Here is a 19,530-nt window from a genome sequence, read left to right on the forward strand (position 1 = left end):
TGCTTTATGCAAATTGTGCAAACATCTACACATTAAAAAGGTGGAGAGATTCCAGCCCTTCTGTCTTCACTTAAGACAAAAGACTCTTCTAGTGTAGTTAAATTATATTATTTATAACTATCATCCACACAGATAATCAATGTCTTGAGAAACTAACATGCTTTAACTAACAATGACAAAACACACCTCAACATGAGTCCTTTCTATTCTATGTTGCAATCCTTAGCACACTTACAATAATTTTCTGAACAAAGTTATGACCCCCTCAGGTGGACCTACAATGAGCCAAATATAATCCCCCTCCAGTAGAGAAGAGTTTTCCCAGCAGTAGGCTGACACTCTGGAGGTTTTATTTATACATATAATAGGCATATGTGTACAGGCTGTTACAGGGTTCTCATAGGACAGAGGTGGATTTTGAGGTGCTGGAAACCACAAAGGGATCTTGACCACAGAATGACTGTTCGAAAAAACTGCCAAAATGCTTCCTGCCCTGATTAGAACAGCTCTAGAATGGACAGAGTGTCACAGTGCTTCCCCAACCTCATTTTTGTTCACCTTACGTGCATTTAGTTTCCATTGAAATGAACAGGTCATAAGTCATTTGAATGGAATGAAAGAGACAATGGCACAGCGGGTCAAACCACTGAGCTGCTGAACTTGCTGACCAAAAGGTCAGCAGTTTGAATCCGGGGAGTAGGATGAGCTCCAACTCTTAGCCCCAGTTTCTGCCAACCTAGTAGTTCGAAAACATGTAAATGTGAATAGATCAATAGGTACCGCTTTGGTTGGAAGGTAACGGCACTCCATGCAGTCATGCCAGCCACATGACCTTGGAGGCATCTATGGACGTCAGCTCTTCGGCTTAGAAATGGAGAGTCAGACACGACTAGACTTAATGTCAGGGGAAAACCTTTACCTAAAGAACATAAAACTGTACTTCAATCTCATGCACTGACATGAGGATTGCAAATGCATCATACAAGACAAAATACCCTTAGAAACTGTATCTGAACCCAAGCCTCTCCTTTCAAAAGCTCAGAAGATAGCCCTAAACATTACCGTGTTTCCCCAAAAATAAGACAGTGTCTTATATTAATTTTTGCTCACAAAGATGTGCTAGGTCTTATTTTCAGGGGATGTCTTATTTTTCCATGAAGAAGAATTCACATTTATTGTTGAACAAAAAAATGAACATTTATTATATACTGTACAGTAGTTGTCATCACAAACCAGCATAACCAGACAAATTGTGAATCCTATCAAGAATTTCTTGTTACTACCATTATTTCCATGTACAACTGGTATGTACATTTACCAATCCTGCATGCTCTGGTCTTCTGTTTGGCAGGCGCTGGGCATGCTTCCAAACAAAAACTTTGCTAGGTCTTACTTTCGGGGGAGGCCTTATATTTAGCAATTCAGCAAAACTTCTACTAGGTCTTATTTTTCGGGGATGTCTTATTTTTGGGGAAACAGGGTATGTATGTGGCGGAGTATGTTTGCGGCAGCTTTTCTATTGGTGCCCACTTCCGGAGAGCACTGTGTTCCCACCAATGACAGATCTGGACCAAACATCTCACACAGAACCCCCATGACTTGCAGAACATACTGGAGGGATTTGGTGGGGACTAACCCACCCGGTGGGAGTTGTAGTTCACCCTGCATCCAGAGAGCATTCTGAAGTCCACCAATGATGGATCTGGACCAAACTTGGCACACAGAACCCTGATGACCAACAGAACATACTGAAAGGGTCTGGGAGGGGAGCTGACCCACCTGGGTAGGAGTTTGTTTATTATTTATTTCCAGCATTTATATCCCGCCCTTCTCACCCGGGGGGACTCAGGGCGGCTTACAACAGTTGGCAACATTTAATGCCAAGAACATAATAATAAAACAAAAACAGTACATATAATCAATTAAAACTATAAAAATACATCATTAAAATACATTATAACAATTAAAACATATGTAAATTAGATCAATTTGTCTAAAAAACCTCATGCTTCAGCCTTCAATCGGACCATGTCAACGTTATTGTATTACTCATTAAAAGCTTGTGCACACAGCCATGTTTTCACAGCCTTTCTGAAACCCAGAAGAGTTGGGGCTTGTCGGATATTTGTGGGGAGGGTGTTCCAGTTTATTTATTTATTTGGGTCGATTTTTGCCCTGCTTTTCTCCCGCAGCAAGGCAAAACTCAAAGTGGCTAACAATACAATAAGAACACAAAGTAAAATTTAAAACAGATTAAAACCTGATAAGTTTCTTATAACAACCTGACTATCTAGTTCACCCTGCATCAAGGGAGCCTCCTGAACCCCACCAATGATGGATCTGGACCAAAGTTGGACACAAACCCAACATGATCAACTTTGAATACAGGTGGGATTTCGGGGTGATTGACCTTGAAATCTGGAACGTATAGTTCACCTGGATCCAGAGAGAACTGAACCCAGCCGACGACGAATCTGGACCAAACTTGGCACACAGACCCAATAGAGCTTTCTTTGAATACTGGCGGAATTATGAGGTGAGTGACCTATTACTTTTTTAGAATTGTAGTTCACTCATGTTTTTATGCATTTTCTAATGGGCACAACCATAAAAAAGCAAAGACTGGATATTTTTCTAATAAATAGCATTACAAATTGCTTAAGTGGTATTACCTAACATCTAAAAACAAACAGTGGCTTTTTTTTTTCAAATAACCCGGACATTGCCGGGTACCCAAGCTAGTATATTATTAAAACAACTTGATCAGGGTTCTCTCAGGGCTCCTCCACACAGGCATATAACGCAAAATATCAAAGCAGAAAATCACACAATATCTGCTTTCAATTGGAAAGCTGAATAAAATCTCACATTACCTGCGTTGAACTGAAATATATGGCAATGTGGACTCAGATAACCCAGTTCAAAGCAGATATTGTGGGATTTTCTGCCTTGATATTCTGGGTTATATGGCTGTGTGGAAGGGCCCTGAATTATCTGAGTCCACACTGCTCAATATCTGTGCCATTTTATTCAAGCTGTGTGGAAGGAGCCTCAATCGGCGGATCCCAACCCTGAATCCTCCAGGTACCTTGAACCTCGTCTCCCCAAATTCCTGACCTTTGGTCAAAGCCGGAGCTTCTGGGGGTTGAAGTCCACCACGCCTGGAAGGGCGACGTTTGGAGACTGCAGACTGACAGCCCTGAAAAGGGAGATCCTTCGCCACCCAAAGCAGTGTACACACAGGAAGGAGGAAGCGAGCGAGAGACACACCCCGCGTCTTGAGAGGAGATAGACGGTTCAAGATCGCAGCCCTAAAGACACCAGGACTGTTCTGGCCGGAAGCGACCACCCCTCGCCCAAGTTACCTTCCTGATGGGAGTGCCTTGAGCTTCCTGCTTGCTTGCCTGCCTGCCTTCCTTTCCCCGCCCACCTCCAGCCCCCGCGAGGTGAAGGGTCCCGCCCTCGACCTCTCCTCAGGCCTGCCTTCCTCTCTCTCCACTCACTCACCAGAGGCCAGCTCCATCCGGGGCCTGCGCCCCACCTCGGCGCTTGGGCTTCTCCTCAGCGCCGGGCGAGGACAGAGCGGAGACTTCACAGGCGGTGGCACCGTCGAATTCAAGCCTCATTCAAGTGACACCCGGCGTTTCTGGAGTTTGAAACCTCCCTCGCCACACTCTTTCTCCTCTTTCGGCCACAGTGTTGTTCCGGAGTGTCACCAGCGGAGCCGCACAAGCAACAGCGGCAGCGAAGAAGCCCTTAGGCGCACACAACGGCACCGCGCATGCGTCGTAAAGAAGAGGCCGAGCCGAGGGCGGTGACCGTCAGGGGAGGAAGGAGCATGCGCAGAAGTGAGAGCGCTCGCCTTAGTTGGCGCGAGGCTGCCTGCCACCAAGGGAATGTGAGTCTTTCAGTCGCCCTTTCCACACAGCTGAATAAAAATCCCACATTATCTGCTGTGAACTGGAATATATGGCAGTGTCGAGTCAGGTAACCCAGTTCAAAACAGATATTGTGGGATTTTTTGCCTTGATATTCTGGGTTATATGGCTGTGTGGATCATTATTTATTGCAGTGGGTGCGCGAGCTCTCCGCTGTCACTCTTTGTGGGGTTCTAATGTGTGGACCAGTTGCAGACCCTATGGGGTTTGATAATAATTTTGATTGTTTTTCCTGCATGGCAAGGGGTTGGACTAGATGGCCCATATGGTGTCTCCCAACTCTTAGGCCCCTTCCACACAGCTGAATAAGATCCCTGCTTTGAACTGGAATACATGGCAGTATGGACTCAGACAACCCAGTTCAAAGCATATATTGTCCGATTTTCTGCCTTGATAGTCTAGGATATAGGGCTGTGTGGAAATGCCCATAGGGTTCAATGAAAATTGAGCCAATCCAGAGTGTGGTCAAAGGTGTGGCTAGGCCAAAAGGCTCCAAAAGTTAGGGATGAGGATGATGACCTGAAGCTAGTGTTTTAAACAAAGGCCCCTTCCAGACATTTTATTTATTTATTTATTTATTAAACTTATATACCGCTACTCCCAGTTTGGCTCGGAGAGGTTTACAAAAATAGATTAAAACAATACACTTGGCTTTAAAATAACAATAAAAACAATAAAAACAACAATAAAAGCAACAATAAAAACAGACATAGCCCCGAGTTTTTCACCCACTGAAGGTTTTGCAGGCTTTCCGAAAGGCAAGTAAGTCTCGGGTGGTTCGAGTTTCAACTGGCAAGGCATTCCATAATTGAGGGGGTACAATCGAGAAGGCTCTCTGGCTAGTAGAAGACAAATGATAAGTCCGTATGTTAGGGACTTCAAGCAAATTTTGGTCTTCGGACCGAAGTAATCTCTGGGGTTGGTAGGGGGATAAGTGGGCCCTCAGGTACACTGGCCCCAGACCATGTAAGGCCTTGAAAGTTAGTACCAGTATCTTGCCCTATATCCCAGGATTTGACCCCAGATTTTCTGCTTTCAACTGGCTCCCCTTCCACACTGCTAAATAAAATCCCACATATTCTGCTTTCAACTGGGATATTACTTACTTATTTACTTAGGCGATCCCTCGTAGCTCGAGGAGGATTGTCTTCCATCTCTGGTGTCTTGGGGGTGGGTTCTTAGGTGCTGAAGAGACCTATTCTTGATCTGCATGTTCTCCCGTAGTGAGGACATTGGTTTCCAGGTGGAAGGCTTGACGGGCCTTCCTCTTGGCATGTTTCTCCCTTAAACCCTCCATTCGTGCCTCTTCGAACTCCGCAATACTGCTGGTCACAGCTGACCTCCAATTAGAGCGCTCAAGGGCCAGGGCTTCCCAGTTGTCAGTGTCTATGCCACAATTTTTAAGGTTGGCTTTGAGCCCATCTTTAAATCTCTTTTCCTGCCCACCAACGTTCCGTTTCCCGTTCTTGAGTTCAGAGTAGAATAGCTGCTTTGGGAGACGGTAATCGGGCATTCGGACAACGTGGTCAGTCCAGCGGAGTTGATGGCGTAGGAGCATCGCTTCAATGCTGGTGGTCTTTGCTTCCTCAAGCACGCTGACATTTGTCCGCCTATCTTCCCAAGAGATTTGCAGGATTTTTCTGAGGCAGTGCTGATGGAAATGCTCAAGGAGTTGAGTGTGATGTCTGTAGACCGTCCACGTTTCGCAGGCGTAGAGCAGGGTTGGGAAGACAATGGCTTTGTAAACAAGCACCTTAGTATCTCTACGGATGTTCCGATCATCAAACACTCTCTGCTTCATTCTGAAAAATGCTGCACTCGCAGAGCTCAGGCGGTGTTGTATTTCAGTGTCGATGTACACTTTTGTGGAGAGGTGGCTGCCAAGGTAGTGGAAATGGTCAACGTTTTCTAATGTGACACCATTAAGCTGTATTCCTGGCATTGCAGAGGGATTAGCTGGTGCCTGTTGGAAGAGCACTTTGGTTTTCTCAATGTTCAATGAGAGGCTGAGCTTCTCGTATGCTTCTGCAAAAGTGTTTAGAGTGGCTTGTAGGTCTTCTTCCGAGTGAGCACAGACTACATTGTCATCGGCATATTGGAGTTCTATATCATGTTGTGGTGACCTTGGTTTTGGCTCTCAGTCTGCTGAGGTTAAATAGCTTGTCATCTGTCCGATAGATGATTTCCACTTCGGTGGGAAGCTTCTCATCAACAAGGTGAAGTATCATAGCAATGAAGATAGAAAATAAGGTAGGGGCAATAACACATCCCTGCTTGATATAGCTGTGTGGACTCAGATATCCCAGTTCAAAGCAGATATTGTGGGATTATCTCCCTTGATATTCTGGGTTATATGGCTGTGTGGAAGGGCCCTGGATTATATGAGGCCCCTTCCACACAGCTGAATAAAATCCCACATAATCTGCTTTGAACTGGAATATATGGCAGTGGAGATTCAGGGCCGAGATCTTCCACACAACCATGTAACCCAGAATATCGAGGCAGAAAATCCCACAAAATCTGCTGTGCACAGGAGTATCTGGGTCCACACAGCCATATAACCCAATTCAAAGCAGATACTGTGGAATTTTCCACATTAGTTTTTTGGGTTATATGGCTGTGTTGGAAGGACCCAGCTTATAGTCTCCACTGCCAGATAATCTGGGATAAACAGAAAACCTAGGATCAGAAAACCTGGGGCCTGTTTGGAAGAGCCTAAAGAGATCCTGGTGATTGTGCTTAGGCCCCTTCCACACAGCTGTATAAAATCCACATTGAACTGGATTATCTGGCCGTGTGGACTCAGATTCCAAAGCAGATATTGTGGGTTATCTGCCTTGATATTCTGATTTATATGGCTGTGTGAAAAAGCCCTTAGTTTAAGGAAAGCAAAACCGCCCACCTCTTGCTCTGTTTTCTCTCTTTTTATCGCAGAGCCCTTCCATACAGAATATCAAGGCAAGTAATTGACAATATCTGCTTTGAACCAGAATCTCTGAGTCCACACTGCCATATATTCCTGTTCAAAGCAGATAATGTGGAATTTTAGTCATCTCTGTGTAAGGGGACCCTGTTGAAGGCAGCTGAGGATGAAGTGAGACAATACAGGGAAAAGAGAGAAATGTGGATATTTTAGGGCCTTTCCACACAGCCATATAACCCAAAATATCAAGGCAGAAAATCCAACAATATCTGCTTTAAACTGGCTTATCTGAGTCCACACTGCCATATATTCCAGTTCAAACAGAAAATGTGGGATTTTATTCAGCTTTGTGGAAGGGGCCCGAGGCAGTAGGGGATTAGCTGAGATTGATGAAACAAAATTGTTAGAAACTATGCAAAGAACTAAACCAGCTTTTGTAAAATGATTCATAATCAAATTGCATTTGTTACCTGTTTCTTGTCACAGTTTGAGGCGGATACAACACAGTCAAAAACATATCAACATAAAATACATATATTAAAGCGCATTACTGTAAAATATGTATATTGATACACAGGAGTAAAATACAAGAATAATAGAATGTAAATTTAAGACTCATTATTTAAAGTTGACTGGGTAGGCATACCAGAAGAGATAGGCCGTCAATTGTGTTTTAAATTCCAACAGCTTATTTACCTGTCAAAGCTCTTCCAGCAGGTCATTCCTTGGGGCGGCCGATGAAAAGATTCTCTGGGTGATGGTCGCCAGTTGGGTTCTGTCTAGTTGGAGTCAGGCTGGATCTACACAGCACTATATCCCAGGATCTGATCCCAGATTATCTGCTTTGAACTGGATTATATAAGGCTACACTACCAGAAAGTCTGGGATATGCAGATAATCTGGAATCAGATCCTGGGATATAGTGCAGCGTAGATCCAATCTAAAGAGCAGAGACGTCAAACTACAACTCGCCCAAGCATTGAGAGATCCAGGAGAATTAGTAAGGTTTCATTCCTTCTGACTTCTTTCTGGAAAAAGAGTCTGAGAAGTGTTCAAGTCTGTGCTCTCCACAGGAAAACCTTGGCCAATAAATGGCGTCACTTAGACAGTATGAGTCTTTGCCAGAAACGTGATATTTAAAGCAAGCAGCATGTCAATGTATCATCCTTGCAGTTCAGTGATATGATCTTTTTCAGTTCCCTGCAAGTGAACCAAGATCTATGAATGCAGGATTACTCTCCTAAACTCCGGACGACCTAAGAAATGCCAAGACCTATTGCCAAGTCATATCATTTATCCATCTGTATCAAAAGTGAACTGAGTCAAAATAGCTGGACAGGGAAGCAAGGCTATGAGTGTTTCTGTTAATAGAAACTTATCTATGTTCAGTGGAGTGGTCCGATTATAGAAGTATTTGGTTGAGAGATTATAAACCCAGAATCTTGCTTGAAGGTTTCAGTTATTCCAGCACTATTAAGGCACTATCTTAGGTAACTTCTAGGATAGTTATCTTACGCAGTGTCTTAATAGTGCACTAGAAGGGGTGTGTAGGAGAACTTAATCACCTGCCCCTCCCTCTTCTTCTCTCTCGTGATATTTTTGGAAGAAAATGTTGGTAGTTATCTAGCTAAATTAGTTCTACAGAAACAGAAAAGGAAATTGTTGGAAGCACTGAATAACCCCGATGATTACAGAATTACAAAACAATAATTAGGACTCCTTAAGGGGAAGAGAATGCAAAAGCAGCAAGTTCAGCAACCACGGGATGCTAACAGATTTTGCGGGATAAAAAGGAAAGCCAAAGATGACTGCAAGGATGTACCTTGGAAAGCATGGCAGGCTAACAGGGACTGTTAACAAGAGCACTCCAAACTGATTGATTATATTACTTCTTGCTTTTATTATTGTATAAGTTTAGATGTGTAAGAAGCCTGTAGTGTGAATTTCTGTTCTAGACCATGGGTTTGTTGTTGTTGTTGTTAATGTGTCTTCAGGTTGACCTTGACTTAAAGTGAACCTACGAAAGAGATATCTCCAGAAGCTCTTTGATTGATTCAGTCAGTCTGTAGTGTGGTTTTCTTTACCTAGTCATTTCTGCTTTGCTGAACACAATTATGTTTTCCAGTGAATTATGTCATTTCATTAGAGGTCTCAAAATGGCAATCTAAATGTAATCATCTTGGGTTCTAAGGAGAGTCCTGACCCAATTTACTTAGATCCATTTATTTGTAATTTTGATAATTAACGGAACTCTCCTCTGTTCTGGGAACTCTCCACATGTCCCTCCTGGCTAGTAAAATCTTGCCTGGAGGGATTACGTGAACCTCTGTTGAATATAATAAATTGCTCCCATGAGCAAGGAGTTTTTCCAGAGGGTTTAAAAGAGGCGATGGTATCTCCGCTGCTGAAGAAACCAGACTTAGATCGTTCGGTTCCCTCTAGCTACCGCCCAGTCTCGAACCTTCCGTTTCTGGGCAAGGTGGTTGAGAGGGCAGCAGCGGAACAGTTGCAGCAGTTCCTTAATGACACAGCCTGACTTGATCCCTTCCAGTCCGGCTTCCGTAAGGGGCACAGGACGGAGACTGTGCTAGTTGCCATCACAGATCAGCTTTGCTGCCAAAGGGATCAGCGCTGCTCGTGTTATTGGATCTCACAGCAGCATTTGATACAGTCGATCACAATCTATTGACCCACTGCCTAGCCATGACGGGGGTTAGGGGGATACCCCTGAAATGGGTGTCCTCCTTCCTCCAGAATCGGGGACAGCGGGTGGTGAGGGGAGGGACGGTTTCCGGGAGGTTTCCGTTAACTTGTGGGGTCCCACAGGGAGCTATTCTCTCTCCTCTATTATTTAACATCTATATGCGACCGCTTGCCCGACTGGTGCGGAGCTTTGGGCTTGAGTGCCACCAGTACACTGATGACACTCGGCTCATTCTGAGGATGGAGGGCCGGCCAGACTCTATACCCAATAGTTTCCATCAGTGCCTTGAGGCCGTTACTGGATGGTTGCGTGCCAGCAGGTTGAGGGTGAATCCAGCGAAGACAGAGATCCTTTGGCTGGGCCGTCCGGGGGGGGAGGGAGATCCAGCTGCCTACCCTGGATGGTGAGACACTACGTCCGTCATCTTTGCTAAGAAGTCTTGGTGTCTTACTGGACCCTCTGCTCACAATGGAGGCCCAGGTCTCTGCGGTGAGCAGATCTGCGTTTTTCCGTCTACGTCAGGCTAGGCGACTGGCTCCCTACCTATCTAGGAACGACCTGGCTACGGTGATCCAGGCAATGGTCATCTCGAGGCTCGACTACTGTAACGCCCTCTACATTGGCCTTCCTTTGTCAGTGATCTGGAAACTGAAGCTGGTGCAAAATGCGGCAGCTCGTCTTCTCGCCGGGGTGCCGGCGAGGTGGCGTATCACCCCAATTCTACAACAGCTGCACTGGCTTCCGATTGAGTACCGGATTACTTTCAAGGTACTGGTACTAACCTTTAAGGCCTTACATGGTTTGGGGCCGGCGTACCTGAGAGCCTGCTTATCCCCCTACCAACCCCAGAGATTACTTTGGTCCGAAGACCAAAATTTGCTTGAAGTCCCTAACATAAGGACTTATCATTTTCTTCTACTAGCCAGAGAGCCTTCTCGATTGTAGCCCCTTATTTATGGAATGCCTTGCCAGTTGAAACTCGAACTGTGCCTTTCGGAAAGCATGCAAAACCTTTCTCTTCTGACAAGCTTTCGATGGGTGAAAAAACTCGGGGCTATGTCTGTTCTTATTGTTATTTTAAAGCTAATTGTATTGTTTTAATCTATTTCTGTAAACCGCTCCAAGCCAAATTGGGAGTAGTGGTAAACAAGTCTAATAAATAAATAATACTACAATTCTAATTCATTAATTTTCTTCCTCTCAGTTTTCTTTATCCTCTAGCTTTCCCACCAGGCACAGATATGGCATGGATAATTCTGACTTTGAATATATTTACACTGTTGAATTAATGAAGTTTGACACCACTTTAGCTGCTATGCTAAAAAATCCTAGGATTTGCTGTTTGATGAGGCATTCGTACTCTTTGACAGCTAAATCCTATAATTCCATAGCATTGGGTCATGGCAGTTAAAATGATGTCAAAGTGCATTAATGCACCATGGGCCTTCTACACTGCCATATAATCCAGATTATCAAGATAGATAATCCACTTTTATCTGCTTTGAACTGGATTATATGAGTATACACTGCAATATAATCCAGCTCAAAACATGCCTGCCATAAATGTGGGCAAAACGTCAGGAGAGAATACTTCTGGAACATGGCCATACAGCCCGGAAAACATACAACAGCCCTCAAAACAGATAATCTAGATTTTATATGGCAGTGTAGATGCAGCTTTAGTTTTCCATAATGTACACAATCAAACCTTTGCTATATCTATGAAGTACAGGCTTTATATCTGAAAGACTTTGGTGCATGCCCCTAACCAACCTGTATTTGTGCTATGATCTCTAGGCTACCATTGAGATATTTGTTATCTCTAGCACTCACCAGATTAAGAGAACACAAACAGCTGATTTTAAAACAGGTTCAGGCAGGTATAGGTAGTCCTTCAAGTAATCCAGAACTATTACCTCACCATCTAAGCCTGTAAGGACTTGAATAACAAAGTTATGTGCCAAGTTATATTTCTGAATCATATTCAAAAGCAGCGCCACATAGAATGCATAGAATTACATTGATCCCAGTCTCAATGTAATTAGGCGCATGCATAAGTGAGGTCAGATCTGTATTCCCTCAACAGAAATCACAAGTAATATACTAACTGGCATTGCTAAGTACTCTTAGCAATTAATTCTATGGACTTCTATAGACAGCAGTGAGTACTAAAGGACAATCAAACCATTAATTTGATTCTTCAGGGGAGAGCATTCCTACTGACAGTAGAATCCATTATATGCAGATCAGCATTTTTCTATCTAGAGTATTTCTGCCTTGTCTGGATTCTATATGGGCTTTGCAAGGCACAGAATTTAGATTACTGTACATGCATAGGAGCATATGTTGAAATAAATACTGTATTTTAAATATGAATTCACTATATAGTGACCAAGTTGTGGTCGAACCAGGCCAGCCATCTGCATTCAGTCTAATCTGACCTGCAGCAGTGAGTTCCACCGATCGGAAGGAACCATGCTGAGACCAATTTGGCAATGCATGCATGCCCCAGCAGTAGCTTAAGATATGTCTTCTGCTTCTTCCCAATCCCCTTCAGACTTTTAACTATGTAACAAATCCCTAATAAAAGTATCTCCTTGCTCCAACTCCTTCCCAAGTGATTATTTTGTTTCCTTTCCTTTACTATAGCATGAATTTCCCTCCGATCTTAGGAGCTCTGCCGCTCTCTTCCTCTCTCCGGACAAACCGCAGGAGAGAGGTTTTACCCTTTCGAATCACGGACAAGGCTTGTCAGACACATATGTATATTTGCACCCTCGGAAGCTGCCTTGAGGGCTCAGCAGGGTGCTTGGCGTTTCCTTTTGACATATCAGGTCATTTGTTTATCTATAATCCGCTCAGCAATTCATTGTTCTTGGCTCAGCCCGCCTCCTCGCCTCTGATTGGCAAAGAAACGGAAGCGACAGGAGCTCTCTGATTGGACGAGAGTTCGCACTGTTCCCTCGGAGACCAATCAGCGCACAGGTGGGCGGGAACTTCAAATCGCGCCTCTCTGTTTTCTGTATTATAAAAGTTGATGTTCTGTGTTGCATGATATGGCTTCCTGACTAACAATCGCGGGTGTCATCCTTTTCAGCTGAACTGAATAAATCAACAACTCGGTGCTCTTTCTTCACGTCTGCGGGTGAGATCATTGGGAGTGGGAAACCTTGATCTTTAGCGACTCCCCCTTGCCAGGATCGCCGGACCTGAGCCGGGGAGAAGCTAGGGTTTCCTCCCCAAGGAAGGGAACCCCCAAATTCTAGCCCGATATCAAAGTGACATATCTGCCTACTCAGTCTGAACATGTTTTAATATTTGTGTTCTAAACTCTCTCCACCTATGTAGTCGACAGAATTGTGCCTGGTGGTTGACTGATATTATTAACTGTTATAATGCTCCTGTGCTATATTGTATTCTTGTTTTTATCTTTTATACTATGAATTGTATTTATGTTGCTGTTTCTCTGTTTTATTATGTTGGTTGGGCTTCAGCCCATGTAAGCCGCCCCGAGTCTCCGCGGGGAGATGGTGGCAGGGTATAAATAAAGTTTTTTAATTTTATTATTAGGTATTTTAATAAACTATTTTAATCATAGTGTATATTATATGGGTGATTTGACTGCCTTGAGCTGTAAGGAGAGATTGATAAAAAATAAGTTGTTGTTAATCAGGCCCTACGATTTGATGGGCAAATTTAAGGACACCATTCCATCTTCTTCTGTTTAGCTTTGAATTAAACAGTTCCTCAATCAGAGAGCTATCTTCTAACACCCTTGCAACAAATCAAGGGTAGTTTTCCATAAAATACACCTGGTGACTCTGATGACAACATAAGTCCCAGTTTGCTTTGAGTTTTCCGGGCTATATAGCCATATTCCAGAAGCATTCTCCCCAGATGTTTTGCCCACATCTATGGCAGGCATCCTCGGAGGTTGTGAGGTCTGTTGGAAACTAGGTACAGTAGAGTCTCACTTATCCAACATAAACGGGCCGGCAGAATGTTGGATAAGCGAATATGTTGGATAATAAGGAGGCATTAAGGAAAAGCCTATTAAACATCAAATTACGTTATGATTTTACAAATTAAGCACCAAAACATCAGGTTATACAACAAATTAGGCAGAAAAGGTAGAAATGTTATGTAGTAATTACTGTATTTATGAATTTAGCACCAAAATATCACGATGTATTGAAAACATTGACTACAAAAAAAAGTTGGATAGTCCAGAATGTTGGATAAGCGAGTTTTGGATAAGTGAGACTCTGCTGTAATTGGGTTTATATATCTATGGAAAGTCCAGGGTGGGAGAAAGAACTTTTGTCTGTTGGAGGCAAGTATAAATGTTGCAATTGGCCACCTTGGTTAGCATTGAAAAGCCTGCAGCTTCAAAGCTTGGCTGCTTCCTGTCTGGGGAAATCCTTTGTTAGGAAGTGTTAGCTGGCCTTGATTGTTTCCTGTCTGGAATTCCCCTTTTTTGAGTGTTGTTCTTTATTTACTGTCCCGATTTTAGAGTTTTTCTTAATATCGGTAGCCATATTTTATTCATTTTCATGGTTTCCACCTTTCTGCTGAAATTGTCCACATGCTTGTGGATTTCAATGGCTTCTCTGTATAGTCTGACATGGTAGTTGTTAGAGTGGTCTAACATTTCTGTGTTCTCAAATAATATGCTGTGTCCAGGTTGTGCTCAGCTATGGCTGACTTCTCTGGTTGAATTAGTCTGAAGTGCCTTTCATGTTCCTTGAGTCGTATTTGGGCATTGCGTTTGGTGGTCCCTTGTCCACAGCTGCATAGTATATGGTAGACTCCTGCAGAGATGAGAGGATCTCTCTTGTTCTTTGCTGAATGTGGCATATGTTGGATTTTCTTAATGGGTCTGTAGATAGTTTGTATGTTGTGTTTCTTCATCAAGTTCCCTATGCGGCCAGTGGTTCCTTTGATGTATGATAAGAATACTTTTCCTCTGGGTGGGTTCTATTTATTTCACTGAGTCTAAGTATCAAAGTAATCTAGATCCAGCCCACTGCATGTAATTTTCTTAGAGCAAATGTTTCCTGTTCAACAATGCAGATTTTTTAGAAAACTCTCCAGTCCTATGATAGAGGAGGTTAGCCACAGCGCATGGCATTTCCTTCGGTGTCGAGGAATGTTCTTTACTTCTGTCCCTGTACTGTACTCCTTGTGAAGAGCCTAATAATAATAATAATAATAATAATAATAATAATAATAATAATAATAAAACTTAATGTATACCACGCCACCATCTCCCCACGGGGACTCAGGGTGGCTCACATGGGGCAAAGCCCAACTAGCACAATTTACAAAGACAACAGCATAAATACATTGAACAATATACAAAAAAAAACAGTAAGACAATAAAACAAGAGTTAATACAGCAGTAAATCAATCAACCACCAAGTACAATTCAGTCGACTTCATTGGTGGTGGTGGGGGGGGGGGGACTGCAGCAGCAATATAAAAATAACATCATCAGTTAAAATACCAGAATAAAAGGGACCTAATAAAATTCAGGATAGAGTTATAATGCCAACTGAGGCTGGTCATCCAGTGACTGTCTCACCAAAGGCCAACCTAAACATCCAGGTCTTCAGCTGTTTCTTGAAGGAGGATAGAGAGGGTGCCAACCTAATCTCCCTGGGGAGGGAGTTCCAGAGCCGGGGGGCCACGGCCGAGAAGGCCCCTCTCTCGTCCCCACCAGTCGTAACTGTGAGGAAGATGGAAGCGAGAGGAGGGCCCCCTCAGAGGATCTTAGAGATCGAGTAGGTTCATAGGGGACGATGCGGTCACGAAGATAGGCAGGTCCCGAACCGTTTAGAGCTTTATAGGTAATAACCTGCACCTTGAATTGGGCTTGGAATATTATTGGCAGCCAGTGGAGCTGCTTGAACAGGGGGGTTGACCGCTCCCTATAAGCAGCTCCAGTTAGTAACCTGGCTGCCGACTGTTGTACCAACTGCAATTTCTGGACCGTCTTCAAGGGCAGCCCCACATAGAGTGCATTGCAGTAGTCCATCCTTGAGGTAACTAGAGCGTGGACCACCATGGTCAAGTCAGACTTCTCGAGGTATGGTCGCAGTTGGTGCATGAGTTTTAATTGTGCAAAGGCCCTCCCGGCCACCGCCAACACCTGGGCATCAGGCGACAGAGATGAATCCAGGAGGACCCCCAGACTGCGGACCTGTGCCTTCAGGGGGAGTGTGACCCCGTCAAGCACAGGTAGCCACCCTATGCCCCGATCGGTTGAACGACTGACCTAGAGAACCTCTGTCTTATCAGGATTAAGCTTCAACTTGTTGGCCCTCATCCAACCCATTACAGCGGCCAGACACTGGTCTAGGATCCGAGGGCTTCCTTGGAAGTAGGTGGAAAGGAGTAGTGGAGTTGAGTGTCATCTGCGTAGAGATGGCACCGAACTCCAAAACCCCGGTTTCATGTAGATATTGAAAAGCATGGGGGAAAGAATAGAACCTTGCGGGACCCCACAGGTCAAAGGCCAGGGGTCCAAGCAGGTATCCCCCAGCTTCACCATCTGGGTACAACCCTCCAAGAAGGAGTGGAGCCACTGTAGTACATTGCCCCCAAGGCCCATTCCCGAGAGCCGACCCAGAAGGATACCATGGTCGATGGTATCGAAAGCCACTGAGATGTCTAAGAGAACCAACAGGGACACACTCCCCCTGTCAAGTTCTCTACGGAGGTCATCCACCAAGGCGACCAAAAGCCATCTCAGTCCCATGACCAGGCCTGAAGCCAGACTGGAATGGGTCAATACACATTTTGCAGGTGTTTGACTTCTGAGAAACAGAATAGATTCTTCATTGCCTCATGCAATATTAACAGTGTTTATAACACCACTTTGGTTTCCCTAGCAAGACACTGTGATCTCACAGATCCAGATGCAATGACTCATCCACAATGTTGAGCAAGAAGAACTGCTGCATCATGAGAGGGAAGACTGCTTTCAAGCACCAAGCAGAAAAGCAGCAGAGACTGCCAAAACCTTTATTGTTCTCATCTTGCAAGCATATTTTAGGGAATGTCAAAGACCAACCCAGCAAACTTTACAGATTTGTTTATTGTTTGGGACAAGTCTTTTTCCTCTGTTACTATTTTTAATTTTAATTTTTTGGAAGGTCCTTATTTTTCTGAGTTTACCACACATTTTATACCAGGCTCTTATAGAATCTGGATATTCTAGATCAGTTTTGGACACATGAGTTATTCTAGGGTTTCAGTGGCCCGAAAAAGCCTTTTAGTGATGTTTGTACATTTTCCTCAAAATAACCACCCATGATCTTTGCACATTTTGTATACATATAGAAAATAAATTGTTTATGTCTCTAGGCTGCATCAAACATTATTCTAGGAAAAACTGTTGCAATAATATGCTAGGACAGTAACAATTCCTAATATAGTCTTGTTGTATAAAAGCTGTTCAGATCAAAGGGTTTGTTTTGTTTTGTTTCATTCTGTTTTAATTGTATAGCCATCTCAGCTAGGGCTAAGTTAGGCTAGAAATCTAAATAAATAATAGTGCTTTAATCAGAGAAACACAAAGAATATAACCAAAGCTGGAAAATGGAAATCACAATTTTAAAAAGCCTACATGGCTGGAAAAGCTGTGGACATGATTAAAAGTTCTCCAAGCATACAAGATTTGCCCATTCTATTAATTTAGTGTTTGTCTAATCATGGAAGAAAAAAGGAATATCCCTTGAAAAAAACACTTTACAAAATGAAGAAAATGTTTAATGTTACACCTTAGCCCGATTCTAGCTTGTCACTCCGAATTATTCATACAAACTTCATATTTTGGAAACCCACTTCAAAGCTTAGGTTTTAGATAGATTAAAGTTACATTGATCCATGGATTAATCGACCCATGTTTTGGGACCGATTTTTGGACTAAAATGTATAGACTTATACCTGAATATATAGGGTAAGCTTTTGTGAAAACAGATGAAGTATTATATGGAACATCATAGACTTGTGGGTGTAGAGAGAAAAATGTTAGCAGTTAGGTCAGAAGGATATACTATACAAGAAATATGGCCTGTGATAATTGGCTCAAAGTTTAAATATATCTTAATTATAATAAGTAATTACAAAATAATGACAATACAAACATCCTGGCATTGAGCATTAATTAGCTAACAATTAGTAGGATGTTATTGTCAACCGGTTGATGAATTGTCACTGTAATTATATTTATTAGCCTTTAAGATGTCACAAGACTAGCCTAACAGACACACTAGTCTAACAGGCAATGGTTCTTTCCTCCCACCCTGGACATTCCACATGTATAGTTTATATACTCCACTTGTTTAACTACCATTGGATCCTCTGAAGATGCCAGCCACAAATGCAGGAGAAACATCAGGAGAAAATGCTGCTAGAACACGGCCATACAACCCAGAAACCGCACAACACCCCACTGTCACCAGATCTTTTTTGTGCATGTTTGCGGTTACCTGCAAAGTGGCAAGTACATATTTGCTATTATACAAACAAACAAACAAACATACTCATAGGTTCTATCCAAAGAGCTATGCAGTGAGTTCCCCATATATGTGCTTGAAGAGGATAGTCTTCATATCATAGTCCAAGTTGTTTCTAAAAGTAAGGAATTTTTTAGACATAATTTCAAAAATAACATGAGAGCATGTTGTTCACAGAAGTACTACTTTTTGTTGGATGTTTCCAAACCATGGAATTGGTCAAACCAAAATTGTCCTTTCTGAACACTAGTTTAAATTTATGCCTTTGAAGGTGAAATATTATTCTTGATTAGCATTTACTAGGTTGCAATTATTTTGGCTCACTTTAGGGTTGACTCTACCATGAGACAAGGTGAAGCAATGGCCTTAGCCAGCAAGTATTCCTTGGCTGTTACTCATGAGACTCCCGCACACCAACTCCTATTTTCCTCTGTTGGAGTTATGCATGCCAAATAAGTTGCTGCCTTCCAAGTCTGATGAAGGATATTATCTGATCAGCAATGGATGAATAAAATGGATTTACCAGTCCCAGTTTGCTGGTATATATGCTATGGAGATAGGGCAATATTTTTGCCTGAGGCAGAAAAATTAGTTGAGCTGACTCGGAATGTCCACAGCAATGAGGTCTGATAGCACACTGTGTACTACTACTTGTGAAGGGTCAGCTAAATAAATACATTAAAATCTTTTTGTCTGGAAATTTATCAGGATTGTTCTTCTTTTCTGAACTTTCTGCAAGTAAATGAGACATGCTCATCTTTATAATATACAATATGCTCCCTCCATAAAAATGTAAATGAGAAGCAATTTGTTTAGATACACATCCTAGCCATAAAAAATCTGACTTACATAAACGTACATTTCTGAACCTATCAAAAAGAATTTAGAACTTAAAGAAGAGTTGCTTTTGTGGTTCACAAGTGGTTTTGGTGAGAAGATACTCAGAAACATTTGGTTAGGGCTTTTTAAAATAAATTCAATGAGCAGGATCACTCTGTTTTATGTTCTCCATTAGACTTGTTTTGTGGTTTGACAGCCAAGTAACAAATATTTTTTCCAGATGCTTCTGTCACCCAATCAATGTTGCTGATGCACCAACAAAAATGCTCTCATATAATCAATAGCTGATGCACGCTGAAGCTGCTGCTGTGGTGCACGAATAAAGGAGGACAGGGAGCACTGTATTATTCCAAACACAATGGCTAAAAGAATCAATGTCAGTTACACCAGGAAGGATACACAGATCAATGAATTCAGCTGTTTACTGTTAATGAGTACTGTAAGGAAAACAAGAACAAGAATATTGATAAACTCTTAAAAAAGCCAAACTCAGTGTTTCTTCATGTAGGGTTAATATGACTCCCATTCAAATGGTACATAACTGAATATAATACAGAACTTGGAAAAAATAAGTAAAGCTTCATTCCTGTTTTGGGGTAAAAA

The 19,530-nt window shown here is 42.7% G+C and overlaps 1 protein-coding gene and 1 long non-coding RNA gene across 23 annotated transcripts in view; one reads left to right on the forward strand and one right to left on the reverse strand.

The window, feature by feature from the left end:
• Positions 1-3,753, reverse strand: part of lrrfip2 (LRR binding FLII interacting protein 2) — a 66,500-nt gene extending 62,747 nt beyond the window's left edge. For 5 of the 22 annotated variants that reach the window (XM_062983974.1, XM_008112802.3, XM_008112803.3 and 2 more), the window contains exon 1: positions 3,508-3,750. The gene's annotated coding sequence lies outside the window, so the exon portion shown is untranslated. Of the gene's footprint in view, positions 1-780; positions 804-3,117; positions 3,244-3,507 lie in introns of those variants that run through there. The other 17 variants (XM_062983981.1, XM_062983980.1, XM_008112808.3 and 14 more) reach the window with 12 other exon arrangements.
• Positions 3,754-3,809: 56 nt separating this feature from the next.
• On the forward strand, positions 3,810-18,787 carry LOC134299894 (uncharacterized). The gene is made up of 2 exons (XR_010007146.1): positions 3,810-3,898; positions 12,215-18,787. It is a non-coding gene; the product is annotated as an uncharacterized LOC134299894 (long non-coding RNA).
• The last annotated feature ends 743 nt before the right edge of the window (positions 18,788-19,530 follow it).

The sequence above is a fragment of the Anolis carolinensis genome, chromosome 6 (assembly GCF_035594765.1).
Source record: "Anolis carolinensis isolate JA03-04 chromosome 6, rAnoCar3.1.pri, whole genome shotgun sequence".
NCBI lineage: Eukaryota > Metazoa > Chordata > Lepidosauria > Squamata > Dactyloidae > Anolis > Anolis carolinensis.